Here is a 12,434-nt window from a genome sequence, read left to right as displayed (position 1 = left end):
GGCCCAACTGTGCTGAGATAGTCAAAGGCAGAGAGGCCTAAGATTCAAACAAGACATTTTGCACAGATACTTTGTATCAGTTTTTAGGGCTGCCATATCAAAGTTCCACAAGGTAGGTGGCTTAAAACAACAAAATTTTAGGCCGGGCGCAGTGGCTCATGCCTGTAATCCCAGCACTTTGAGAGACCGAGGCAGGCAGATCATGAGGTCAGGAGATCGAGACCATCCTGTCTAACACGGTGAAACCCCGTCTCTACTAAAAATACAAAAAATTAGCCGAGCGTGGTGGTGGGCACCTGTAGTCCCAGCTACTTGGGAGGCTGAGGCAGGAGAATGGCATGAACCTGGGAGGTGGAGCTTGCAGTGAGCCAAGATTGCACCACTGCACTCCAGCCTGGGCGACAGAGCGAGACTCCATCTCAAAAAAAAAAAAAAAAAAAAAAGTATTCTCTCATCATTCTGGAGGCTAGAAATTCAGCATCAAGGTATCAGCAGGTGCATGCTCCCTCTGAAGGCTCTAAAGAAGAAACTGTTCCATGCCTCTCTTCTAGCTTCTGGTAATTGCTGGGAAACTTGGCTTTCCTTGGCTTCTGGCTGCATCACTCCAATCTCTGCCTCCATAGTCAATGGCTGTGACGTTGCCCTCACTCTGTGTTCTTTCCACTTCCAAGGACACCAGTCATTTAATTTAGGGCCCTAATTCAGGACATTCACCTAAATTTAACTAATTATATCTACAAGGATTCTATTTCTAAATAAGACACATCCTGAGGTTCCAGGAGGACATAAATTTTGGGGGACACTGTTGTTCAACCCAGTACAGTCTCAGTAGAGCATGGACTTTAGAAAAAGAAGGTAATAGGGTTAGTTGGAATCCAGGCAGGTAGGAAATGGAAGCAAAGACCAGACACAGAACCAGCTACACACTTGGCACTCCAGCATCCCTGAACCACACAGGGCTGGCTCTCCACATGATTCCACCTTCACTAACAGGGCCAGTTTATCCATTACACACAGTAGGCACAATGCCAAGGTCCCATGATACTTTTAGAAACCCAAGAAAATGTTTTAATCTCTTTCAAAATCTAAAAATAAATAAACAAATATATTCCAACCTGGATTATATTCCTATGTATATCAACGCAGTCATAAAATTTAATTTTAATGCTTTTTTATGCAGTGGTTCAGAAACAGCCTCTGGGTTTCAGCACAGGCATTCAGATGGAATGTTGGGGTCATCACCACCCAAATTTTTTTTTTTTTTTTTTTGAGGTGGAGTTTCACTCTTATTGCCCAGGCTGGAATGCAGCAGCGCTATCTCGGCTTACTGCAACCTCCGCCTCCTGGGTTAAGCGATTCTCCTGTCTCAGCCTCCCAAGTAGCTGGGATTACAGGCTTGCACCACCACTCCTAGCTAATTTTGTATTTTTAGTACAGATGGGGTTTCACCATGTTGGCCAGGCTGATCTCAAACTCCTGACCTCAGGTGATCTGCTCACCTCGGCCTCCCAAAGTGCTGGAATTACAGGTGTGAGCCACCTTGACCAGCTCACCACCGTAATTTTTTTTTTTTTGTTTGACAGAGTCTCGCTCTGTCACCCAGACTGGAGTGCAGTGGCGCAATCTCGGCTCACTGCAAGCTCCTCCTCCCAGGTTCATGCCATTCTCCTGCCTCAGCCTCCCAAGTAGCTGAGACTACAGGTGTTCACCACCATGCCTGGCTAAATTTTTGTATTTTTTTTAGTAGAGACAGGGTTTCACCATGTTAGCCAGGATGGTCTCGATCTCCTGACCTCATGATCCACCCGCCTCGGCCTCCCAAAGTGCTGGGATTACTGGCATGAGCCACTGTGCCCAGCCCCTCCACCCTAATTTTTAATATATTGTTTAATGAAGGAAGGAGCCCTTAGAAGGCAAAAGTGCCCAGAGCACACAAAAGTCATCACACAGCCGTGTTCACCAGTACACATGCTCATACACTTGGCCTGGAGAAGCTGGAGAGTCTGCATGGGCTTTCATTCATCCCTGCTCTCGGGGTGGTCCATAGCCAATCACTGGTGATGGCAGGGTTATCACAGCCTAGCACCTTTGCTGACGGGGAGAATACCTGTATGGGTATAATTCACTCTCCATAGTGCCCCATCAAATCACATCATTGCCTTGCTTCTTCCCCTACCTTATACTGTATCCCTTCTACCTTTACAGCATTCCCTCACTAGATCACTCGCCTAAGAAGTCCCATCTCAATCTCTGTTTCTAGAGAACATGACCTAAGACACTTTGGGTCTCCATGACAAGCATTAACACTGGCAAAAGTTATCTAATAAACACTCATATTGAATGAGTAAATGTTAGAGAGACATGGAAGCAAGTATGAAAGACCTAGCCAGGACTTTGCATGGACTGAACTGATCATAAAAGCAACTTCAGTTCTTGGCCGGACACAGTGGCTCACGCCTGTAATCCCAGCACTTTGGGAGGCCGAGGTGGGTGGATCACCTGAGGTCGGGAATTCAAGACCAGCCTAGCCAACATGGTAAAACTGTCTCTACTGAAAATACAAAAATTAGCCAGGTGTGGTGGCACATTCTTGTAATCCCAGCTATTTGGGAGGCTGAGGCAGGAGAATCACTTGAACCCGGGAGGCAGAGGTTGCAGTGAACCAAGATCCCACTACTGCACTCCAGCCTGGGTGACAGAGTGAGGCTCTGTCTCAAAAAGAAAAAAAAAGAAACTTCAGTTCTTGACAAATTATAGACTGGAGACATAGAGAAAAGATAATGATGTGGATTCTTGAACAAGGGCACAAGACAATGAATTTGCTCATAAACATGTGGGCAGATCTACCAATTAGACCTGAGAAACAATGCCTACTGTGTGCCCAGCACTGTGTAAGTTACTTTCATATGTACCAACAGACTAAGATAATAGTAAGCTGTCCAAACTGACTGAGGTCTCCTTGAATTCTCTCAGACTTGATTGGCCCCAGAGCTGGGGACAAGATGAGCAAGCATGGACTATGAGGTTGGTTCACATGAATTTTTGTGAACAATAGTCTGTTGATGAAAGGACTGCCTTTGAAGACAGTATCCTTGGTGATCTTAAGAGTATGGTCCTCTGAAGCCAGCGTTCAACAAGATGTAAAAATGAGAAGATTTCATGCCATGGAATTTCTATCATAGATATGGTTTTTTGTAATTTTAGCAGTTCCTCTCAACCTTTGCAGCAGTTTTGGAGCCGAGCAGATGGCAGGGGAGGGCTTAACTAAGTGGTGAAGTTTCAGCTGCAAAAGGCAATTCCTAGAATGACAATTCAGAAACTCATTTCCCCCAACACTTATCATATTGGCAGAGGGTTAGTGAATCTTTTTAGAAAAACAAGAAGGAGGCAATGCATCAGAATAAGGCAGCCTATGTTTGGTTAGGTTATGTGCAGGCAAACACTACTGAGTCCAATTCTTTCCTTGCATTGCGATTCCCAAGGCAACAGGCCAGTCTTGTTTGTAAATTAAATAATATCCAAAATAGCTAAAGCTTAGGATCTGAAATATAAGGCACCTCCAGTACATGGAGCAACTGCTACATGCATCCGAAACCAGGGGATGACAGTTTCAGCTAAGTTGTTCCAACCCTGGCTGGCATTAAGGACCCCTATAGTTTCCAGCTATATATCATAAAGAAACAGCAAGTTTGTAGAAAGAGCATAATCTGTGCTCAAATCCTGCCTCTGATACTAAATAACTATATGATCTTGAAAAAATTACTTTTCCTCTCTGAGCCTCTTTCCACAAATGGTGGTGGGGTGGGGGAGGGGATAATTGCAATCTCAAACGCTTATTGTAAGAATTCAGTGTGATAATATACGTGAAAGTAACTAGCAAATCACAGATCTTAAACTGGTATCCACTTTTCTTCATTTCTATTCTGCCTGGCTCGGCAGAAGTTTGTCAAAATAGCTGTTGCTCCTTCAAACTGCTTCAGCTTTGGCTCATCCATAATTTTTTCTTTATCTTCAAACAAATTTAATTATAATGGTTTGCTTTTCTTAAAATTTCATAGCCCATATTCTTTGTGAATGAGACAGTGAGGTTTGGCTTTTGGGACTTTAGTTTTGATCCTTTACAATATGCATATAACAAAAACAATAAATGTATTTTATATTCTGAAGCTATAAATGTATCCTTTTTTAATGAGGCCTGTTTGTTTCAATTAAGCCTAAATTACTCAAGCACAACAAAGGAACTATCGATTGAGATTATTTCTGTGTCAAGTAACAGAAAAGCTATTCAACTGGCTTAAACAATTAAGGGAATTTACTGTCTCCTGTAACTGAAAAGTCCACAGGACTTTTCATGGCTTGATCCAGGGATGGTTTGGTCCAGGCTCTGGCTCAATTTTTCCTGCAATCTTCTCAGTTTTTTCTGCCTCTAAATGTTGGCTTTGTTCTCAGGCTGGCCTCATAAAATGACTACTAACAGCATTCGTGGTGGTTTCTCATTCACATCCAATACAGAGCTAAGGCCAAGGCCAGTTTCTAGGACCGCCATACAGAAGTCCCAAGCTTCACTCTGATTGGACTACCCTGATCCTATTTCTCCCATCCAAGCACTTCCCAGGCCCAACCCTGTTTAATTTCTGAGATCAAACATGTGCAGGGTGATACGGCCATAGATTCTGATCCTATTTCTGTAGCTAGGAAAGTGCCATCCTCTGATTGACTTAAATTGGTATCAATCCCTATGACAAGGAAATGGAATTATTCTCAGTGATCTAGAAAATCAGGTTCCTCTTCTGGATCTGAATATGAGGTCCACTCCTCCTAAACATCATGGTTGTCACTCAAGGGAACTGAAATGGGTAGTAGAAGAATAATTTCAATGTCTGCTACAATTAAAAAATAATTCTGGCCGGGCGTGGTGGCTCACGCCTGTAATCCCAGCACTTTGGGAGGCTGAAGCTGGTGGATCGTGAGGTCAGGATATCGAGACCATCCTGGCTAACACGGTGAAACCCTGTCTCTACTAAAAATACAAAAACTTAGCCAGGCATGGTGGCGGGCGCCTGTAGTCCCAGCTACTCAGGAGGCTGAGGCAGGAGAATGGCGTGAACCCGGGAGGCGGAGCTTCCAGTGAGCCTAGATGGCGCCACTACACTCCAGCCTGGATGACAGAGCAAGACTCCATCTCCAAAAATAATAATAATAATAATAATAATTTTAGCAATTTAATGCAGGGTTCCTAAATGCTTTTTCTTCATTTTAAAATTATCACTTAGGCTGGGCACAGTGGCCCACGCCTGTAATCACAGCACTTTGGGAGGCCGAGGTGGGTGGATCACAAGGTCAGGGGTTTGAGACCAGCCTGGCCAATATGGTGAAACCCCATCTCTACTAAAAATACAAAAATTAGCCGAGCATGGTGGTGGGTGCCTGTAGTCCCACCTACTCAGGAAGCTGAGGCAGGAGAATCACTTGAACCTGGGAGGTGGAGGTTGCAGTGAGCCGAGATCGCGCCAGTGCACTCTAGCCTGAGCGACAGAGCAAGACTCCGTCTCAAAAAAGAAAAAAAAATTACTTATTTCACTATATTAGACTCTTTCCAAATAAAATCTTAGGCTTTAACATCCAAAGGCAACCGTAAACTAAGAGTCAACTAATGCAAGGCAAGATGTTAGGAGGAATTTCAAGACATCTAAGTTAGGAGTCTTTCTTGTTCTTTTTTCCTCTCCACTTCCTCTTGTTTTTCTTTCGCTCAATTTTGTTGATAATCTTTTCTTTTTCTCACTTTCTTCCTTCCATTTATATAGTCCTGTTTGCTTCTCTCAATATGCATTTTAATATATGCAAACATAACAGGATGTACAATTAGACATTTTCTGATCTCTCACAATTTTAGCTACAGTCTCAAAGCTGTTGACACAGGTGACAGAGTCCTCCTACGGAGGCATGGACAAACCCTCTCAGGAATTACTAAGAGGGGGCCAAACTTATCCACTGCAGTTCTCTCCAGTAGCCTATAAAAAAGAAAACTAAAGATTCATTAGGAAGGAAGTTTTCAAAGCTGCACTTTTATGTAGAGATAATAGATGGATGGTCTCACCCTGAGCCAAGTGAGGAAGGCTTTTAAGTGGATCACTCATAGAGTGCTGGTGCTTGTCAGAAGCTGGTGTCTTATTCTTAAACTAGATATTTATCAAGAGCCACAGTCTTGGAGTATAGGGGAGACAGGAGAGAAAGGGAAAGTAAAAGAACAGATATTGCCTATCCTTCCCACTGCTGAACCCAAGCTTTGCATCAGGATTGTGTTGGGCAGAGGGTGGGAGGTTGGAGGAAACTTAAGTTGTATGAAGGATGAAAGATTTATTTAGATTGAACTGGGCTTCCAAGTACCTGAAAACATCACTCTCTACTGATATCCAAAAATAACCTTGCTAGGCTGGGCGCGGTAGCTCACGCCTGTAATCCCAGCACTTTGAGAGGCCAAGGTGGGCAGATCACCTGAGGTCAGGAGTTCAAGACCAGCCTGGCCAACATGGTGAAACCCCCTCTCTACTAAAAATACAAAAAAATTAGCCGGATATGGTGGCGTGTGCCTATAGTCTCAGCTATTTGGGAGGCTGAGGCACACGAATCATTTGAACCCAGGAGGTGGAGGTTGCAGTGTGCCGAGATGGCACCACTGCACTCCAGCCTGGATAACAGAGTGAGACTCCGTCTCAAAAAACAAAACAAAACAAAAAGAAACAAAAAATACAAAACCTTGTTGAAGCTGTTTTCCAGAAGTGAGGAAGAAAAATCCAAAAGAACATTATTTTACATTCGTTGTGGAAACACTTTTTAAAGTTTTACATTACTATTTTAAATTTCTATATCACGGCCAGGCACGGTGGCTCACGCCTGTAATTCCAGCACTTTGGGAGGCCAAGATGGGCAGATCATGAGGTCAGGAGATGGAGACCATCCTGGCTAACACAGTGAAATCCCGTCTCTATTAAAAATACAAAAAATTAGCCGGGCATGGTGGCAGGCGCCTGTAGGCCCAGCTACTCGGGAGGCTGAGGTAGGAGAATGGTGTGAACCCGAGAGGAGGAGCTTGCAATGAGCCGAGATTGTGCCACTGCACTCCAGCCTGGGCAGCAGAGCGAGACTCCGTCTCAAAAACAAAAACAAAACAAAACAAAAAAATCTATATCACAAGTCATCAAGCAATACATTTTTTATGTAAAGAAAAATGCAGTTTCCTAATTGTACCCTACTAAATTCAGTTTATTTAATAAGCTTAGCACATAAATGCAAAGCATCATATATGTATCTTCAATATACTTTGTGAGCACACCTAAATAATGCATCAGTTGGGTCTGCAAGAAACCATGCTTTCAAAGAGAGCAATTAAGGAGAGTTCAATGAATATACTGTTTACAAAGACGTGGGTGGGGCTCTTAAGGAATTAGCAAACCAACCACAGACAGCAGGAGCCCTAGTAATGCTTAGGCTAGGGGCTTCCACCATCTTTGTTTGGTTTGCCTGTGGGGATCAGTGGGGTGGGGATGGGTGGGTTGGGGGGTGGAGGGAGTGGTTGCCTCAGAATGCCTTGGACACCAGCAAGCAAGGAAAGTACAGGCAGTGCTGGACACAGAGCAGAATTGAGAGAGAGATAAACAGCTCATTTCAATTGGCAAATGGTGAATATTTAGCACATATATTTCAATTTCTGTTTGGGCATGATGGCTCCTACCTGTGATCTCAGCACTTTGGGAGGCATAGGTGGGAGGCTCACTTGAGGCCAGGAGTTCAAGACCAAACTGAACAATATAGGGAGACCCCATCTCTACCAAAAAAAAAAAAAAAAAAAAAAAAAATTAGCCAGGGTGGTGGTGTGAGCCTGTGGTCCCAGCTACTTGGGAGGCTGAGGTAGGAGGATCATTTGAGCCTGGAAGTTGGAGGCTGCAGTGAGCTATGATCCTGCCGCTGCACCCCAGCTTGGGTGACAGAGTAAAACCCTGTCTCTAAAAAAAAAGTAATAAATAATATATTTCAATTTCTCAATTCTGGCAAATGGAATTTTAATTGACATATGAAATGCTCAAATTATTTGAACCTGGTAGGAATTTGTAGAATAAAGTAGAATTTTTCCACTGAATCCCTTGGTAAGAATGAAACTATATTTCCCAAGGAAAGAAAAGTTAAGTTCAGGTCAATGAAATCAGCCTGCAAAGTGTAGAAAATGTATTTGAACAAAAATATTATTAGCCTAAAATCTAAAGTGAATATGGATAAATATATGATAGAAAATAGTCACCAAGGCCGGGCGAGGTGGCTCACACCTGCAATCCCAGCACTTTTGGAGGCCGAGGTGGGCAGATCACCTGAGGTCAGGAGCTCGAGACCAGCCTGACCAACATGGAGAAACCCTGTCTGTACTAAAACTACAAAATTAGGCCGGGCACGGTGGCTCACGCCTGTAATCCCAGCAGTTTGGGAGGCCGAGGCGGGTGGATCACGGGGTCAGGAGATCCAGACCATTCTCGCTAACATGGTGAAATCCCGTCTCTACTAAAAATACAAAAACAAAAATTAGCCGGTCGTGTTGGCCGGTGCCTGTAGTCCCAGCTACTGAGGAGGCTGAGGCAGAAGAATGGCCTGAACCCGGGAGGCGGAGCTTGCGGTGAGCCGAGATGGCACCACTGCACTCCAGCCTGGGCGACAGAGGGAGACTCTGTAGCCAAAAAATAATAATAATAATAAAATAAAATATAAATATAAAATTAGCCAGGCGTGGCGGGCCATGCCTGTAATCCCAGCTACTCCAGAGGCTGAGGAAGGAGAATCACTTGAACCCGGGAGGCAGAGGTTGCAGTGAGTTGAGATCGCGCCATTGCACTCCAGCCTGGGCAACGAGAGCGAAACGACGTCTCAAAAAAAAAAAATAGAAAAAAAAAAGAAAAGAAAATAATAATAATAATCACCAAAACAAAATCTCAAAATAAAATTGCTGAAAATGGAAAGTGAAGAAATCACGATCCTACCTAAGACCACAAATGGAGGCCAGAAGCCGGGGACCCGTTTCACCCCACACCAGCACCTCTGCATCTAACATTCAAGTCCTGCCCTCAACAACGTTTTTGCTGTGACAGGCCTTCAGTAGTATGTTTTCTGACATCTGACATCTAAAATCATGCTATTATAAAATCATCTGTACTCCAAGGAAAACAGGAAGCTTTGTCCTTCATAGCATCTCAGAAGATCATCTCCTCCGCGTCATTTTTCCATGACTCTTTGCATTCTCATTTTTGTGAAGGTAAAGTAAGTCACCTAAATGTTCTACACGTTTGTTTTTTTCTCACTGATGCAATAGGGACATGAGATATGGTCAATTAAACTCTTTCCCCAACCTGCCCCTCCAACTGGTTCCCACATTCCAACCATGAAAGTCTCTCTTTCTAACCTCAAGAAAACTCAAGAGTTCTGTGTTTTCTGGACAGCTTTCTTCCCTCTCCCCCACACTCACACCCACACATAAGCACATCTTCCCTCACCCTTACTGTCAAGATCCAGCTTAAAAGTCCTCTCTTTTCTCAAACTCTCACGAGTCTCACCCCATACTAGACCCCCCCATCCCCAGTGTGACCAACATAATCAAACATCTCCTTATCTCTGCTCACCTAGTATTTAGTCCACAAACTTTAGAATGGTCCTTATCACCCGCATTACAGTTGCTGTTTATGGGACCATCTTCCCCATGAGACTGTGGGCTTTTGGGGGCAGAACCTGTGCCATTTATTTTTATGTCCCCAGTGGCAGAGGGAGAAGGTTCATAATGTATGCTAAAAGAAAGAAAATAAGTCTGAAAAGGTTTTCAAGCTTTCTTAAAGGTTTCCTAAGCACTGGAAGTCACCCTGTGCTCGCTACTGTGCTCACTGCTTCCTTAGAGCCAGGACGACAAGGTGCTGGCTGACTTCTAGGCTTCCCACTTTGACCCTGGCAAGGACCCCGAAATTGGGTCAAGGCTACCTCCAAATTCCTTTAAAACAAACACAAGGAACGGCATGTAATAAATCAAAACCTTCTTCTGCAATCCTTATTTCTTAGCTAAATTCTATATGTCAAGTTGCCTTGAAATGAGAGGTGGCTGTTTATTAATATGTTCCTGTTTATTAATGAGCAATGAGGTGGCTGTGTTTATGAACTGGGTTGTTGCTACAACACATTTACACAGTTATAAATAAAGCAAACTGCAAAGAGATTAGCAGTGGAAGATCTGAGGTTTTATTTGTTTTCACGAGAACTCTGCCAGTTGCTTCCCACTGCACCTTAAGATCTTTTTAGCCTTCTCTGAGGCAGTTATCAGTCCCATAAATGCCACAGCAAGCTTGGTGGAGCTGCTTGCAGACCAGGGAAGTGAAATGGTGTCGCCCAGCTTTTTATAGACCCAGTTCTGAAGTCTTGAGTTTCCTTTGCAGTCAGTAAAGAGAGACCCAAAGTGAAGGAAGTTTCTGTCTGTGAATGTTCCCTTCTGGCCAACTCCTCCTCTTGAGTCATGTTTATAACGCATATTGGATAGGTCACTAAACGTACAGTAAGTTCCTATTGTTTGCAACCCATTGTTCTCTTAAATGGCTTTGTAAACTATGAAGGGCTTGAACAATTCACTTGTTTTTCAGCCTCCAACTGCAATTCTCAGCACACACTTAACACCACTAACACCACTATCCGCCAGTGAGGAAGGACTTTCCATGACTTCTGAAGCAACATATTAAAGTAAAAAGTGCACTTTATTTAGAGAACCAAAGGCTTAGGTCTGACCTCTGGCTACATTACCAGGACTGGGACTAGGGTAAATTGATTGAGAAACCTAGATTGCAAAATTTAAGGCAGCACTCACTCCCAGGGTGAAAAAGTAACAACTTGTGTTACTTTTTTAAATTGAAGTGGAATTCACATAACACAAAATTAACCATTTTGAAGCACAGAATTCATTTTGTACTGCAACTGGCATAGTCACAATGTTACACAACCATCCATCTGGTTCCAAACTGCTTTTATCACCACACACAAAAAACCCACACCTAATAAGCTATTACTCCCATTCTCCCTCCCACTCCCTACCAAGCCTCTGGCACCCAGCGACAACCTTGCTGGCTCAATGGATTTACCTCTTCTGGAGACACCTGTGTGTTTTGAGAAGTAGTAATAATAGCTAACTCACTTGTACCAAGACACCAGTTGAAGGGTTTTATGTGCTCAAATTCAATTAATCCTCACAAAAACCCAATGAGGTGGGCCCTAATATCTTCAGGTAAATGGTTCACTATTTAATTCTCTGATCATTATTTCTTCATCTGTAAAATGAGGAAAATTGCAACACACTACCAGTTTACTAAGCACATTTGTGTGAGACGCATTGTTCTAGGCCAGGAACTGGATTGATCTGTAACCAATTGGGAGTGACTTCTTGTAGAACAGTGGGAGATGAATTGTCAAGATGGATTACTGGGACAAAGTGAAGTAATCATTGACTAGTGATGTCTGCCGTGGACAGAGGAATGAATGAAGGGGCTGTAAGTAACAGATTTGCCTTCCCTCCTAGGCAATTGAGAGGGAGTGAAAAAGACAAGTAAAATGCAGACTCTGCCGCAGTCCAGTGCAAGAGGAAAGCATTACCCATGGAAGTACAATGACAGATGCAGGCAGTGTGTAGAGTGTTAAGAACAGAGGCACTGGAATGAAAACCAAACCAAACCGAAACAAAACAAAGCATGTTCAAATCTCAACGCTACAACTCATAGACACATCTTGAAAGAAGTTATTTAATCTTTCTTGTTCTCATTTCTTCTTCTGTAAAATAGATAATAAATCTAATTCATAGACTTCCAGTGGGAATGGCATAAGATAGTGTGAGCAAAGTACTAAGCACAGTATCTGACACATAGGAAGAGCTTAATAAGTGGTAAGGAAATAAAACCTATATCTACAAGGCCGGGCATGGTGGCTCACGCCTGTAATCCCAACACTTTGGGAGGTTGAGGCGGGCAGATCGCTTAAGGCCAGGAGTGAGTTTGAAACCAGCCTGGCCAACATGGTGAGACCCCATCTCTACTAAAAATACAAAAATTAGCCGGACGTGTGGTGCATGCTTGTAATCCCAACTACTCGGGAGGATGAGGCAGGAGAATCGCTTGAACCTGGGAAGTGGAGGTTGCAGTAAGCTGAGATCGTGCCACTGCACTCCAGCTTGGATGACAGAGTGAGACTCCATCTCAAAAAACAAACAAAAAACAAACAAACAAAACTTATATCTATAATAGTATACTTAATATGTATTACATAATATTATATATTACTTATATTACATTTTATATTTATCTTTATATGATAATGTTATACATAACAATATAATGTATATTATATATGTCTTTATACATATATAGTGTGTATAT

At 43.1% G+C, this 12,434-nt stretch overlaps 1 non-coding gene across 1 annotated transcript; it reads right to left on the bottom strand.

Moving 5' to 3' along the window:
* Positions 1 to 1,180: 1,180 nt before the first annotated feature.
* On the bottom strand, positions 1,181 to 1,248 carry LOC129044793 (small nucleolar RNA SNORD95). Its single transcript, XR_008504785.1, has one exon. It is a non-coding gene; the product is annotated as a small nucleolar RNA SNORD95 (small nucleolar RNA).
* Positions 1,249 to 12,434: the final 11,186 nt, after the last annotated feature.

The sequence above is a fragment of the Pongo pygmaeus genome, chromosome 13 (genome assembly GCF_028885625.2).
Source record: "Pongo pygmaeus isolate AG05252 chromosome 13, NHGRI_mPonPyg2-v2.0_pri, whole genome shotgun sequence".
Classification (NCBI taxonomy): domain Eukaryota; kingdom Metazoa; phylum Chordata; class Mammalia; order Primates; family Hominidae; genus Pongo; species Pongo pygmaeus.
The sequence above is the reverse complement of the archived record's forward strand: the minus strand, read 5'-3'. Positions and strand labels throughout refer to the sequence as shown.